The 15,713-nt window shown below is 42.9% G+C and overlaps 1 long non-coding RNA gene across 1 annotated transcript; it reads right to left on the bottom strand.

The window, feature by feature from the left end:
- Positions 1-6,738: 6,738 nt before the first annotated feature.
- Positions 6,739-13,849, bottom strand: LOC124850492. Its single transcript, XR_007031398.1, has 4 exons — positions 13,688-13,849; positions 12,227-12,314; positions 9,223-9,432; positions 6,739-8,088 (listed from the first exon to the last, which is right to left on the bottom strand). It is a non-coding gene; the product is annotated as an uncharacterized LOC124850492 (long non-coding RNA).
- Between the last annotated feature and the right edge of the window lie 1,864 nt (positions 13,850-15,713).

Below are 15,713 nucleotides of genomic sequence, written 5' to 3'. Positions count from 1 at the left end.
TGTGTGTGTGTGTGTGTGTGTGTGTGTGTGTGTGTGTGTGTGTGTGTGTGTGTGTGTGTGTGTGTGTGTGTGTGTGTGTGTGTGTGTGTGTGTGTGTGTGTGTGTGTGTGTGTGTGTGTGTGTGTGTGTGTGTGTGTGTGTGTGTGTGTGTGTGTGTGTGGCTAAGCGATTAATATACTGTATACATGTGTGTACATGTCTGCACGTGTGTGTGTGTGTCTGCATACATGCAATTATGCATGTTTTTGTCTCTTCATCAGTCGTTGTGCTGCACTGAACCCAGCAGCTGGTAAACTGAAACTGGTCTTCATGCCAGAACTTGACGCCTTCTCTGTTGCTGGAAGTGCTTCAACCCCCCCCACCCCCACCCTCATCTGCAGCCCCCTACCACCACCACCACCACCAGCAGTAATGAAAGCATACACAGCTAAACACTGTCTTTCAATTCATACACTGAAACCCCTCCCCTGTAGTTTACAGGCCCATGCCATGGCAGCGTGCTGAGAGAGTCCTCGCAGGTCCGAGTCCTGCTGTCGGCTGTAAACCTGAGAGGGTGTTTACTATTAGCCAATATAACCACCAATAACAGGAGGAGGAGAAAAAATCAAAGTACCTTTTAAGAATTTACTTTATTTTTAGACACAGCGATAAAATCGAATTAATGGTTTATCGTCATAAAGACCAACAGCAGTTTGTTTGTGCTGTTTAATCCAATTGAAATCATGAAATACATTATTTTGAAATGACCTCTTGTGCTATCTAACAATGCAGATATTGGAGATTTTATTTTGCCAAATTTTGCAATACCTGCTACAGACATCTCAGTTTATGCCATGTGGATGATGGAGGGTTTTTTTGAAATTTCAAAAATATAATTAATTCCCCAACATTGCTTTTAAGAAACAATGTCTCACTTATTCTTGATAAACTACAGAGCATGCCACTTATAATGACCAAAACAACCTGCATGCCTAGATTCTGCTGAAATTATCCCAGTGTAGTTGAACTGATCCTTTACATTTTCCCTTCATTTCTCTATTAGTCTATAGGCTTTATAAAGGACCACAGTACGAGCTGTGACGCAGGGCTGGGAAACAGATGTGGATTTATACGGTTTGATTTAATTAAACACAGTCCATCACAGTGAAGCTCGGCCTTCAGCTCCAAACCTTCAACATGCAACCGTGTTTGGATTTCCTTTATACATGTGACGTTCTTATGATGGGATGTCTGGCTGTGTCAAATAAGTCCGTATTATGTTTCATGCAAACACTAACGTTTACATGTTAGCCCAGCTAAACCCCAAATTCCCAAACTACCTTAAACCTTGTCAATCCTATCATCACATCTCCGAGGGCTCGTATTTACTGAGACACAAAAACAAATGTCACTAGTGTTTTAGCCGCTCCAGCGCTAACACGCCACAGAGGCACTGCTGCGATGGAGGCCGGGAATGCGTCTGGCACGTTTACCGCAGACCTGTGGGACAACACTGCCACTTGTATCACACGTGGGGTCAAAGGTGAGCGTTTCATGTCCCCGTATAGGGTTACAGGCAGTAGAGCTGCCAGCTCTTTGTTGTGGACCAGTCCGGATTGACGAGCTCGCACAAATAGTTGCCATGATGAGGGACATGGTGGGGAGCAGGCGAGTGTTTGGTCTACATCAGGTCCTCGCATGGAACGCTTGCCACACCATCCTATCGGAATTAAGTAATTACCCAAATAAAGATTATGGGGTGCAATAATAAAGTTTGCCTCTTGTAAAACAGAACTGAATGCGTGAGGATGTGGTTAAATGGGAACGAATGGGCTTTTTAATGAGAAGAAAAGCTTTGAAATGTTTTAATTTGCTGCCTGACAAAACCTGCTATTTTTAGGCCAATCCTCCATTCATGGTTTGTAGTGAATTGCACGATGAAAGAGTCTTAGAAAAAAGAAATATACACATATGCATGTATGTATGTAAAACTAGAAGTAAAGATTATAAAAATAAAGAGTATGAAATACATGGTCTTGGTCCACTTCAATAATCATCTGTCATCAGCAGGTGTGTCTTAGCACTTAAACCAAACGCACACAAACACATTTTTTTTGGTATTTCGAGGCCTTCCGTGTAAAAATGAACCCAAATAAACACAGACTAATCTTTTCAGTGATCTCCCATGTGAGGGCAGATTCCGACTTTCCTGTTGGGATCAGCGAGTGGAGATTGCTTTGTGGTGTGCCGTTTATTATGTTTGTCCAGCAGTTTGAGTCTGGTGCTAAAATTTATTTGATGGTGGCAGAGCAGACGAAAGGTTTTCTCTCCACCGGTCTTAGACAAACAGCAGTTTGCAATCACTGCCTGGCCCTGTCGGCCTGTACAGTATGAGAGGCTCACAATGTGCAGTGTAAACACACATTAATCAAAGTGTGCAAAAATTCTCAGGAACATCAAATGTGTCAGCTGTTGCATCATAAAAGGCGAAAGTGTCGAGTAAAAGCTAGTCCTATCTGGAGTTAAATATTACAGTGTAATGACGCTGGATTGGATGAGGATTAGGATTTCTCCTTGAGTGACGTATTAAGTTAATTAATATTGGGGATGTGTGAGGGTTCGATAAACAGGAGATTTGGGGGGTTTAAAGTGTGTGTGTGGGGTTAGGGAGGGGGCTGGGTGTGTGATGTGAGTGTGATGTGTGTGTGTGGAGGGGGGGGGTCGCTGATAAGGGCAGCTGGTTTCTCAGGAAGGAAGGAAACACTCACACTGTTGAGGAGGTGAGATGCTTCATTAAAGTATTTAAATCCATTAAAAAGTAAATCCTCAAATATCCTCTTGAAGTGATCATGAAAACTGCTGCAGCTCAGTTTATCAGAGGACGGATGGAAACAACCACATTAGATTCAGAATAACATACGTTGGTATGGAGCCAGTGTGGCATTGTGACTATTTTAATCAGTCAGTGCATATTCCGTTATTTGGTGATTATGTGATATGCAATTGAGAAAAATAACATATTTTTTGACTGCACTGAGGTTTTTTTTCTTCTTTATTTTTCATAGACATAAATCAACCTTACTGTGAACTTGCCAGTGTTTCAGCTGCAGTCTTCAACATAATCAAATGTACAGAGTAAATTAATTGGTAAAGATGCTTTTATAGTATGAAGTATTAATTAGAAAAATCTCAACGACAAAATGACACCAATTCGGAAATGTTGCTGGCAGCATTGTTCAACTGTACAACATTTTTTAATGAGTACATTTCAAATAATAGCACACGATTCTATGAGCGCTCAGCGAGAGGGCAGCCGTCTAGTGGCAGTCCTGAAGAAACAATGATTAAAGACCACAGAGGTCTTGGCTCAACAAAAGATGGAAAAGGCTCTTCATTGAGTCAGCCTCTTCACCGTTTCAATCCTGCACTTCCCTTTCACATGTACAGCACATACAGTCAGAAAGCTGCGGATGCCAGCAGGGAGTGATGATAAAGGCATTTCCATTTGAATAAATGTCTGGTCTTTAGGTAGAAACGTCCTGAATGTGTTTGAAGGTTTCAGCTCTCCTAGGCTGTCAGTTACGGGGGAGAGGCCTCTCAATGACTAATCCAGTTTACTTTGTGCCCGTCTGTGGAGGAGAGAATCTGGCATGACACCAAATGCCACTCCATAGATGCTTTCCCTAACAAAGGCAAAAAAAAAAAAATGGCCGCCCCTCCTCTGCTCTCCTCCTCCTCGCTCTCCTTTCCTGCTCGACAAGTACATTGAATGCGTCTTGTCTTTCATATATTTGTCAAGAGCATGGTTTGTATCTGACCCCGTTACCCATGGTTTCAGCCCCTGCATGGGGCAGGACATGTGTTTACTGTATGTATTATGGGATGCTGAGAAAAGAGAGGGCGGTCTGGAGTGCTGGTGCCCTTTGGTGCCGCATTCAAGTGTGTGAGACTGTGTGTGTGTGTGTGTTTTCAATGCTGGAGGCAGGGGTCCGCTCCTCTTCTCAGGGAAATGCTGGGAGCAGGAGGCCACGCGAAGGGATGGTCATCACGACTCAAACTCTAATTGAATGGGATGTACAGTGAACGCTCCGTGACCACGAGCGTGTGGCCAAACCCCAAGACAAGATTTCAAATGAAGATTTGGAATTGAAAACCCCTCAAAGCACCAGACCTACAAAAAGCATGAGATGTGTAATTTAAATTTAGGGAAAAAATTTAAAATACTAATTGAATAATTAGACGTTGCTCCACAATTTATTTGTATTATTCTACAGATCAATAAAATCGTCTACAATTATGTGCCGGTGCATGATAACACAAACTCAGTTCTCATGTCGTGTCACTCACGCAGACTTCACGTGGACCTGACAGTTTTCATGACATCACCTCAGAGATTCTTGTTAGAAAAGACACATTGATGGCGGCGGCTGTTTGCCCCTCCCCCTCCAGCTGTCCCATGGTGACGCCTGATTGAGGGGTCCATTTCAAATTGACAAGTTTAATTTCCATGAGTTTGTCTCAAGCCAGAGCTCACGGAGGCCGAAAAGGGCCTTGCAGAGAAAATGAGATGAATTGAAAACATCGGGTTACATGGCAGAGTTTTAAAGAACATATTCCAAAGTTGAGCTTGTTAAATTGGCAAATTAGAGCTGAAAGGGAATCGCGCACATCTCCCAGCTCTGGATTTGATAGTAACAACTCTGCAAACGTTTTGTTGAATTCCCTCTTTTCTTCAGTCGGCAGTTTGTCCTGCTCTGAAGCAGTTGACTGTGTAAAACCTGTGCAGTCAAACGAGAGCGGGTGCTGTCTTTGTGATGTAAATTCCTAATGGGCTCTGAAGGCTTAATGGGATGTATGCCTGGCACATCAGGAACAAATCTGTTGGCTTTGGCGAACACCCGCGTAACTTTTATTTAAAACGCCACACACAGACACCGCACACATCCACGTTATTTCCAGCGATTGGCTTCTCAGAACCTCTCGATCGACTCAAAAACAAGCAGAGCGGCGCTGTGGAACGTGGCCAGAGCTGAGGCCGGGCAGGGATGAGATCCTCAGTGTACTGGGACGGAGCTGAGGTCATGAGCCCGCCAGATTGGACAGCCAGTATTGGTGTGAGTCCTGCTCATCGCTCCCAGTCTGGCCAGAGCTCAGGCAGATGGGGGGGCAACCAGTATTTTGTTGTTTCACACTGTTAAAGCCACAAAAGTTGACAGAGTGCTTGTGCTTCAACAGCCAACATAATCCTGTGTTAAACAGAGGAAGCCTGTTCTGGATCGTTTTTTTTAATTATTATTCCAAACCACTTGGCAAACAGAAAATTGCTATGGTGAGTTTGTTGTTTCGATTGAGACTGTTGTCATGGTTAGGTAGTAACAGAGGTTAACTCTGACTTGTGTTAAAGCTGAGGCTGAGGATGCTCAGTATCCTCCAATGCCGGATTCTAAGTGCGGTATATAAACATCATACAAGTTCCTACTTGGCACGGAACACCTCAGTGCAGCAGACCAGAGTGGTAGTTCCGACTGCACTTCAAGCTGAAACTCGTATTTCATTTTGGATGAATTGTTTGATACATACACTGTAACTGAGCAGTAGTCACATGACTGTATACTTACCATCAAAAGTAATTTGTTACATTGCTTGTTTAATTGTTAACTTTCTTATTTAGCCCCGGCTAAGCTGTTTTCAGACAAGAACTCTGGTAAATGTCCGGACACAGTTTTCTATATATTTTGCCACATCCATATATGAACAATGTAGCAGGAGATTGTCAGAGTCAGACGCATTCACACCACAAGAGGAAAACTATCCCAACGGTCTGTGACATCTGGGTAGAGCATGCAGGAGGCAGGACGTGACGATACGATCACTCTGACATTTTCCAGAAATTTCGCAAGGGGGCTGTCTTTGAAAAGTTGCGGAAAATGTACGGAGGAACCTTTGAAGCCAATCTGGAAAATTCCTGGAACATGTCTCACTTATCAGTGATAAAACCTTCCAACAGATCCAAAGCTACTACACCAACCCTTCACATGTTATTTACTCCATGTTCATGCGCAGTGAACTTGCTGAGTGGAGGTCACCTGTGAAGCACTGAGCCCAGGACACAGTCGCTGTTGTTACCAACACAATGCAGGACTTTGGACTTGGAGTGTAAAAACACTTGAAGTCCTGCAACAGCTCGCATTTTACTCACACAATATCCATGTAAACATGAGTCGTCTTGCGGCTCGTGTAGATATGTGTTCTGTCAGATGTGCTCCCCCCCCGTTTGGTCATTTTCCTGGACTTGACTATGCACCTCTCCATCTCTTTTGTACTTTCTTAGTTTTTTGGCTGTTCTAATGTTACCAGTCATTTATTCTGTCCAGCACACAGACCACAGCAGGCTTCTTTTCAAATCAGTAGAGCCTGTTCTCCCCCTCGGCAGAGAAAACCTAGCAGTTGATGGGGCCGAGAGCCGTCCTGCCAACAGATTCTGGAGAGAGAAAGATTATAGTGTGCACGGTCGGGCCAGCCAGACTCTGGTTATCCACCGAGCAAACCATATACAGGAGCATGAAGTCACAGACATGTCACTCCACAGAAAAACTATAAACACCATGAAACCAACTTTACATGTACAGCTGCTCTGTTTCAAAAACATACCATACATCACCAGCATCACAAGAAGTGTTGCTTTTAAATGTCTTTTTTGATTTCGGTGCTTCTGTGTTTACATCATATGTTCGATAGCTTGTGGCTAAAATGGAAAACTGACTTAATCACGTGTTTATTATTGTTGCTAAGCCAACAAAGGGTCATACATCCACACTGTTGTGCTTCCAATCTGAGGGCAGGGACAAATGGACAATAACATTTAGGCTGGAGGACTTTCGGGACATGTTTGATTGAATGATAGTTATTTTGTCCAGTTATTCTCAATTTTACATCTCTGGTGCCAAAGCTCCAAATGCTTTGAACTTTAAACTTTGGAAGAAAGGATTTTTAATGGGCATTCCTCGAAAAAAGAGATTCTTGGTCTTTAAACAGCAGTTCACAAAACAATCTCACCAGAATTTTCCAATCGTATTAATAAAGCTTCCTCTGCAGATGGAGTTTGACCAAAAATCACACATACAATCTCACTTTTGCTCAGGCATGGTTATTTTTTGAAAGGAAAAAGAAAATCACCTTTCACAATAAGTATGCAAGATTTTGCATTTGGACAACTATCACAATCTTGTTGTAAAGTGGTGCACTCTTATTAGTAATATATGCACATACAGAAATTCAACTGGACAAAACATTTTTCCATATTGGTTTTGTGAAGATTCACTATCTGCAAAATCTTGCATACTTGTTTTAGCACACATGAGCTGTATCAAGGGGAAATTAGACCATAAAAGCCTAACCCTAACCCTAAATGAATAGAGAGAGTGTGGAATGAAAATTGGTCAATCTCTATTTGAATTCTACCCATTTCTTCCCATCACAATTAAGTAGCTCTTTCCTGATGAACTGCTAAAAAATACAGACAGAATCGATCAGTGAAATGACTAATCATGTATCGGCAAGTGCTTTAAATGAGGTCGTTGTGTATTTAAATATAATGTGACAAAACTGGTCCTGAACTTTAAAACAAGTCCTCCACTAATTATATGACTTAAGAAACTAAATCATGCCACATCTTGTTGTAAACATCCCCCCTATGTAATAGAACAGCTGATCAAAATCACATTATCGACTGCACTAAACATTTTTGTGTTCAGCATCGAGTTAAGTTTCATTTGAGACTTGCTGCTTCTCAAAACACTTTGGCCACTCTGCTTTTTACTGGAGACCCATTAACTGGAATTATGAGTCGCCTCCTCTGCACACGGCCAATTTAAGAGCCGTCTGTGAAAACATGACTGGACCTTCTCTCTCCTCCTCTTTCGTCTTCATCTCTCCAGTCAGGAGGACAACTCTTCCTGCCCACTGAAGTCTCAGTCAGATGGTTCCCAGATGGAAGAGAGCCATGAATCGCCACGCTGAAAGTGAAGTGCCAGATCAAAGTCCAAACGGTGGCTGGACATAGGTTTCTTCTTGATGCCTTTTGCTGGATAAAAAACAATCATCTCATACCTGAGGAAGGAAGATATTAGAGGCATTACAGAGGTTATTGATTTGATGTTACAGCTAAAGCAGTGATCACACATGCACTGAAGCTTTACATGTATGTCTGACAGCTCTCATTAGAATGAGTGACATGAATATGACAAATCAAAGTCACCACATTGAGGAATAAGTTAATATTTTAATATTGGATATCGTCTTTGAGCTGGCACTCCATTCAAAAAATTTCCCACACTAGCGACATTAATAATAGCAATGCTGTATATCATAGATCTCGCTGAGACAAATCCGATGTGCTTTACATGTTGGACTATCAGCTTTTTCGGTGTTGAAGAACAAGTGTGGTGTAATTTATCTTACTGTCAACAAATCCCATAAAACAACCAAAACCAACAATGTGCGGTGAGCCGCCTACGAGGTCTGCAAATCATTTTAAGTGAGCAGAACTTAGACGTGCAAGTTCCACTGCTGCCTTGAAAATTCGTTTTTGTGAACGCAGTAACATATGGTTCAACATCATTTGAAAATGTAAAACTCACTACTGAAGAATTCAATCAGACTGCAAATATATACTCAGTAATTTCCCCAAAGGGGACACGGTGCATTTGTTTGGGACTACTTTCAGCTGTGGATTCATACACATTCGATGCTCCAATGACTATTTAAAGCAGCTGGTATATAACCACTGTGCCCATATAATGATGGGACATCATCCCCCAGTGCAACAGTGTGGTTCATTGAAGTGTTGTCAGTGTTTGGACTACAAGAGAGCCGTATAGCACAGAGGAACATGAACAGCTTTATCTGCAGTAATGGTAAAGAGCTGTCCACTACTGAGCCATGAAAGAACACACAATAAGAGGAAGAAATCTTGAGTGTTTTACAGCTCAGCCACCCATAATGATCTTTCCTTTAGAAATCAATGAGGGTTAAAGCTTGAATTACTCTGAGGAGACGAGCAGATGACTGTTTATATTGATTAAATGCTCATCTGTGCAGCTTTTAAGGACCGAATCCTCTTGTGTATGGAAAAAAATGATGGATAGATATGTGGATGTGAGTAGCGGGGCTCATTTAGAGAAAGACTCAAACCCTTAAAATGAACTAAAACGCACACACACACAAATTCCAGCTTGCTCTCACCTCTGCATGCACCTAACACCCATCTTGAAAGATGCCTATGGACTGGTCGCGGTGTAAGGTCTCAGCGAGTTGTGTTTGAAGTGTGTGTGGGGGGTTGTCTGGCTGGGTCATTGTCCAAGACACACACACACTGACCTTCGGTGCCAGGCCCGGGGCCGAAGACCCCGTTGAATAGAAGAGCAGATGGTTGAGAGGGGGCTTCAATGGAAACTGAGAAAGAAAAGAAAAACAGTAGAAGGAAGAGAAGAAAAGCTCAGGAGGACGGCCAGGATTAAGAATGCTTAAAAAGAGTGCAGGTGTGTCTGTGTGTGTGCAACTGAGTGTGTGCTGGTTTGTTCCAAGTTGTATTTTGAGTATATTGTCTTTGCTTGGGTTCGTGATCGTCAAAGTCGGTGTCTGTAAATCTTGCTGCCTGTTTGTATCTGTCTGTCCATGAGCAGTCTACTGAAGCTCAACAAATGAAACGTAATACTATAGTGTTTTTGCTGACCACACACACACACACACACACACACTGTTGCCACTGATCTCCCTACAGGGAAATACTGTGCAGACATCTGCATCTACAGTTTTCAGACTCATGGCAAACGTCCACACACACAGAGCAGACAGACATGTATTGATCATCTGCAGCTGTCACTTTAACAAAATGTCTTTTTTGCTTGAGAGTGACAAGGTTGTACATTGGATTCTGTCCATAAATCAAGCCATTTGCCTGTAAATGATGGACAAAAAACACATACAGTAAGCAGATTGAACAAAAAATATAAGCAGTACTTTCAAACCCTCTGAGTCATGTCCACAATTAATGTTTCATGTCCAAGAGGACCATTCCCTTGCGCCATCTTTGTTCCTGTACTCAGCAGCTTCTATAAAAAGATCCCCAAACCCCAAAGTTTCCATTAGATTTGAAACTTTTAATTCCCAGAGTGCAAAGCTATGTATCAGATGATGAAATATGCCTAAAATAGTGGCAAATGCTGACCTTGGATCAGCCTATTGGTACAAAGTTTCCATTCCCTTGGCAGCACTCGGGAGGATTATGGGTTCCCAGATAATTTAGTGAAAAACACCAGTGCAGCAAGTTAGTGCCTAATTGAAAGTTAGATATCCACATATTGAACGCGGTGCCTTTTGGCCTATTCAGTGATCTGCCAAGTTAAGACATGCAAATGTTTTAATGGAATCTGCCTGCACATGAATTACAGACTGAACAATGAAGGGAGTCTCAAAATCCTTTTTTATTATTCAATAACAGATGTAGTACAGAGCTGGATCACAATGCAATGCAAAGGAGGAATAACAAAGCTTGAAAGTTATAAGAACAACAGATTTTTATAATTATGTATAAACCTAAATATATACGTAGTTAAACCACCAAACATGAACCATTATTACGCATAGATCATTTGACAACGGGAATTCATTATGCTCCCAATACACAGTACAAATGCTAACACAGACGTGGTTTGTCTGCCTGGCCGTTAACGGGAGGTTTCAATACCATCGGTGTCACCACTGAAAGAGATTGATCGCCACATGAAAGTGTGGCTGGAGAAAGGAAGGAAAGAGGAGAGAGAGGTGAGGAGAGGAGACACCTGGTTTGTTTTCACATCTTTGACTAAATCAACACTCACCGTTTGGGACCAGCCATCTGTTGACAGCTCAGGTCATTACAGTGGAGGCTGAGGTTACGGGGGGTGAGAGGGGGAAGAAGGATGAATGACTGGTGTCCAACAGCAGTGGCAGGACATAGTTGTACGCAGTTTTCTGACGAGCACATTGCTTGTCACTCTTACATGACTTCATCCTCCATCGAGTCCTCCAGTCCCTAATAAATGTCTACATTACTGAGAGCATGATATCAGTGAGGCAGATGGGTGAGGATATCAAGGCAAAGTGGAGGTTCAGGTCACCAACAGGAAAACTCCCAGGCACGCTGGAGGACGAGTTTGCTCCACGCAGCCTCCAAAATAAACTCAGCAGAAAACACTTGACGTGTTTCAACATCTGCCTGTCAACGCGACCGGCTGCATGTTGACACGGCTTCCTCCGCCATCTGAAAGCATTCTGAAGCATCAATAAATCAAGTGTTTACTGTTGGAATCGCAAGTGAAGAGGGGGTCTTTTACCGGGCAGCGGGGTGCGTTGAAAAATGCGCGCCTACGTGCTGCTGCATGTATGCAGAGCGTGTGTGACAGGAGGGGAATCTGGTAGACATTATCGCCACTCGGCTCTGCCCACAATCAGGAGGCACTTAACCGCGCGAGGCAATCACCGCGGGGTTCGTGAGGTCACCACGTCAACCGTGCAGCGGCAAACAAAAGGAGAGCATGGCGGAGGTGAACACAGGAGCCGGTAGCACTGAAGACACCACTTACACACAGATACCCAGTGAATGAGGAAAGAGAATAGCTGCCTGGATTACACGGTCCAGCTGAGAGTGTGTTTGCGTTGCGTCAAACCAGTTCTTGCTGTTTCACAAGAGACGTTCGCCTTTTGTTTACACCGGCTCTCAGTGGCAGGGTAAGAATCCAACTATCTCTTCATTCACACTGCAATGGTACTAATCAATCTAACTCCTAGAATTACTTTTTATTTATTTATTTAAAACTAAGTCAAATTGCATGGTTGGCATGCTGAGATCAGAAGGCAGCAGCTGGCTTTTAACCAGTGCAAGTGGTCATCAGGCCTGCTGAAGTGCTCCCGAGCAAGACCGTGTCTCCCCTCCAGCGTCAGGGTTGCTGCTCCATAACCCACCCTGTGGTCTGACCGCCCCGAATAGGAGCAAGTAAGAAAAAATTATTTGCCCTCAGGGATCAATGAAGTAACACCTCGTTTTTGTCGATAAGGAACTTGGCAGATGGAAAGAACAGAATGCTGTCATGGGTTATTTCATCTGACTGCAGCACGCCTACATTTCGCAACTTTTATCCATTGGTGCCTTTTGGTAGAATGACTCACAACAAGCAAGCTGTAAAATATCATTGAATATTTAGTTTACCAAGACAGCAAGAGGCGTGTAAGAGCCAAAGTCCCCGTGTCCTGGGAAGATACTGTAAGGAAATCTTCCTGTGACCTCCTGCGTGTCTCTGTGGGATAGAGAAATACTTGGAATAAGAGAAAGAAGAGCTGAGGAGCAGAATACAAAGGATTGTTTTTTTTAAGATAAAGTGTATTAGAGCATGTAGAGAAGAAGATATGGGAGAGTGGAGTGTGACTCAGGAAAGACTGGGAGGTATGAGTACATATATTGTATTACAGGTATGCCTTTGTATCTAAAATGTCTCTGACATATAGATATTTAAATGATATGATCCTTAATCTTTCCAATCCACTCCGGTCCAGCTATTCAATTAGTAAAAGAATAAAGAAAAAAAAACTCACATCCCTATGGATCTTTGTGGTTGCTTTGTTGAGACCACCATTGGTCTCAGTAGTGACATCATAGTCCATACATCAAGCTGCATGGCCTTAGATCTTAACTTCAGTTTATCTCTGTCAGAGTCGACTCTGCGTCTTTTCAAATGTTCGCTTTGATAAATGTAGTAGTTCCACACAGACGTCATGCCGTCAGATGCTCTTCAGACCATATGCTCACACGCACACACACACACACACACACGCACACACACGCACACACACACACCAACCTACAGAGAAGAACAACCATTCACTCTCACACCTATGGTCAATTTAGAATCTCCAATCCACCTAACTCCAATCTGCATGTCTTTGGACTGTGGAAGGAAGCCAGAACCCACGCAGACACAGGGAGAACATGCAATCTCCACACAGAAAGGCCCTGGAAGATTCAAACCTGTATTTGAACCAAGAACCTTCTTGCTGTAAGGCGACAGTGCTCACCACCACACCACATGCAAACCAAAACTAGAAGCAGTCACAATGAAATTAACTGGTGATTCTGCAGTGAAGTCTTGTTGCATCAAACCGGAACTAATATTTTAACATGTCGTTGGTTTAATTTCATATTCTTCTAGTGTAGAAGAAAATTCTGCCACTTTTAAAAAAAAACAGAAATTCAGATGTACACAGAATGATGTGTACTTTTTGTCTGGAGTCAAATAAAACTAATAAAACTGTAGTGATGTTTATAAATTTGAAATGGGCACCACTGACTGCAGACAGATAATATAAATTAAATTCCATTCATTTTTGGGGGGTAATTATAAGCTCAGTGGTGTATGAGGAGAGCAATTTCTATAAATATTCTGCTAAGTAGCTCTTCAAAACTGTGCTTCTCTATTTCCCTTCGGTAAACGTCTGGCACACATGCACGCACACACACTTACATGCATCGTAAACTTTGACTGCTTCCTAACGACAAACCCTGTAAAAGAAATCCCCTTTGAGAAAACAAAGCGTCAAAAGGATTTTTCAAAAACATGTCCAGAGTATTAGCCTCCAACTGAGCTGTCACACAAGTTTACGCCACAGCACCGACCTTCAGAGAGTTTATGGTCTTCCATCCGGGTCAGGCCAAGCTGAACAGGTTCGTGAGCCAAACAGCGGGACCTGTCGCCCAGGTGGAGAGCTGAACACATCCGTCCACAGCGGGCAGAGCCCAGACTGAGTTATGGAAGGCTATGAGGCTCGGCGGGGCGCCAGCACTCGCTGTACTGTTTATTTACCCTCCTGTTTAACGAGCTTTATGATTCATCAGCCAGCGCTAACGGCCTTTATGGGGACCAAATATTTATGTTAGTTAGACCTCTGGTCACTGGTAAGGAAACTCTCAAATACACACAAACACACACACACACGCACTCGCCGATCTATTTTCCACTCTACCCAGGAGCTATTTCTCATTATGAACACGTGGCCCCAACACACCTCAAAGTAGACAACTGAGATTAGCCGCTGATGAATGGGTAAGACTGTAAAGTGTGTGTGTGTGTGTGTGTGTGTGTGTGTGTGTGTGCGGACAAACAGGCACAGCAAAGACGAAGGGAGAATAGTGACGGCGCAGTAAAGACATCAGTCGTATAAACAGTGAACGCAGGCCGTGGTCACACGAGGAGAAGAAAGAGAGAGCGACAGAGTGACACAGTGAGAGAGCGATGGTGCTGCTGTCTTCACCGGTGGCTGTCTGATTAGCTGAGGAAGCTCTGGTTCGCATTACCAACCAGTTCATTTCTCTGGACCTGTCTGGTGCACTGAGCGATGACGCAGGCAGGGGCGGATCAAACGATTCAGGGGCCACAGGTAAACTCAGACTTGGTGCCCCTTCTATCGAGAACGTGGGTATTGGTGGTTGTTGAAGGAGCACTTGGGTGTTTATCTGTAATTGATATTGTATAAGGGCAATTAAATACAATATAATGACATTGTGGAAAATTATGGGGCAGTGTGTCTGCAGCTGCACCTTGCTCAGTCACTCTTACTGCTCTCATAATGTTTTCAGCAGCAGTAGGCAGCTATTTGTTCTCCAAGCTCCGAATACCCCAATGTATACTTCCTGCTCTCGCAGTCAGATAAAGTTACGGGTGGTGAACAAAGCGGAGAATTTACTGTAGCAGCTGGAGAACCAAATGTCTCCCTCAGCAGTTGGAAGAGAGCTACATAGAAGTGAATAAATTCAATGTGTGGCCAGAAACACAACTCCAAATGAATATTAATCTTGCAAACTGCTGGATGTGAAAACAAGCAACAGTTGGCTGAAAGATTTGACATATAGATAGGGACCTGTCTCAAATATTTGATTATGTTGATCATTCTTTAGTAGAACAAGTATCCTCATTAGGACTAGATGAACAGTCCATTAAATGATTTTCTGATAGAAATCAGACATGAAGTTTAAAAAAGTTTTTAATCCAGTGCTGTTAAAATTAGTGTGTATGTTCCTTTTTAATTTTGATGATACTGGTTTTTATTCCACAGGCTCTTCTCTTGATTTGGCACTTGCATTTTTTTTCTTTTTTTTTTGTAAAGCTGTCTGCATGGCTTTTTTGTTATTCGACAACACTATTACTTTATACCCTCATGTTTCTCTTTAAGACTTCACCAACTGTTATTTCTTCTGCATGGCCAAAGTGCAGTTGCAGACTTATCCTCCTACTCATCTGTCACGTACTTCAAGCGAAAAAAAAGCAGTGACACAGAGTTATTTACAAGTTTATTGAGCTGAACTGCCTCCATGTCTGTCTGGTGTGTCATTTTGTGCTGTGGAATGTGGCTCGGTGTTGATTTGAGTGGCAGTGTTGTTTAATCTTCTCCAGACCCGTCTGTATAACCCCTCCAAGCCCCTTATAATCCTACAATAACCTCTGACCAGAGCCCTGTCTATGGCTTTAATCATGACAGCCAGGGTCAATCCATTTAGCACCAATATCTCCTCCATCACTTCCTCTTCACTTCCTCTTTCAACTGGCTATCATGAGGGTATACAAATAAAAACCCTGTTTGTTCTCCCCTATCACTTATGTGATCAAGTTGTGAGGTCTTTCTTTTTCCTTATACAAAAGCCCCTC

This window comes from Scophthalmus maximus, chromosome 8 (assembly GCF_022379125.1).
Source record: "Scophthalmus maximus strain ysfricsl-2021 chromosome 8, ASM2237912v1, whole genome shotgun sequence".
Lineage (NCBI taxonomy): Eukaryota > Metazoa > Chordata > Actinopteri > Pleuronectiformes > Scophthalmidae > Scophthalmus > Scophthalmus maximus.
Note: the sequence above shows the minus strand (reverse complement) of the source record. Positions and strands in the feature narration are given on the sequence as shown.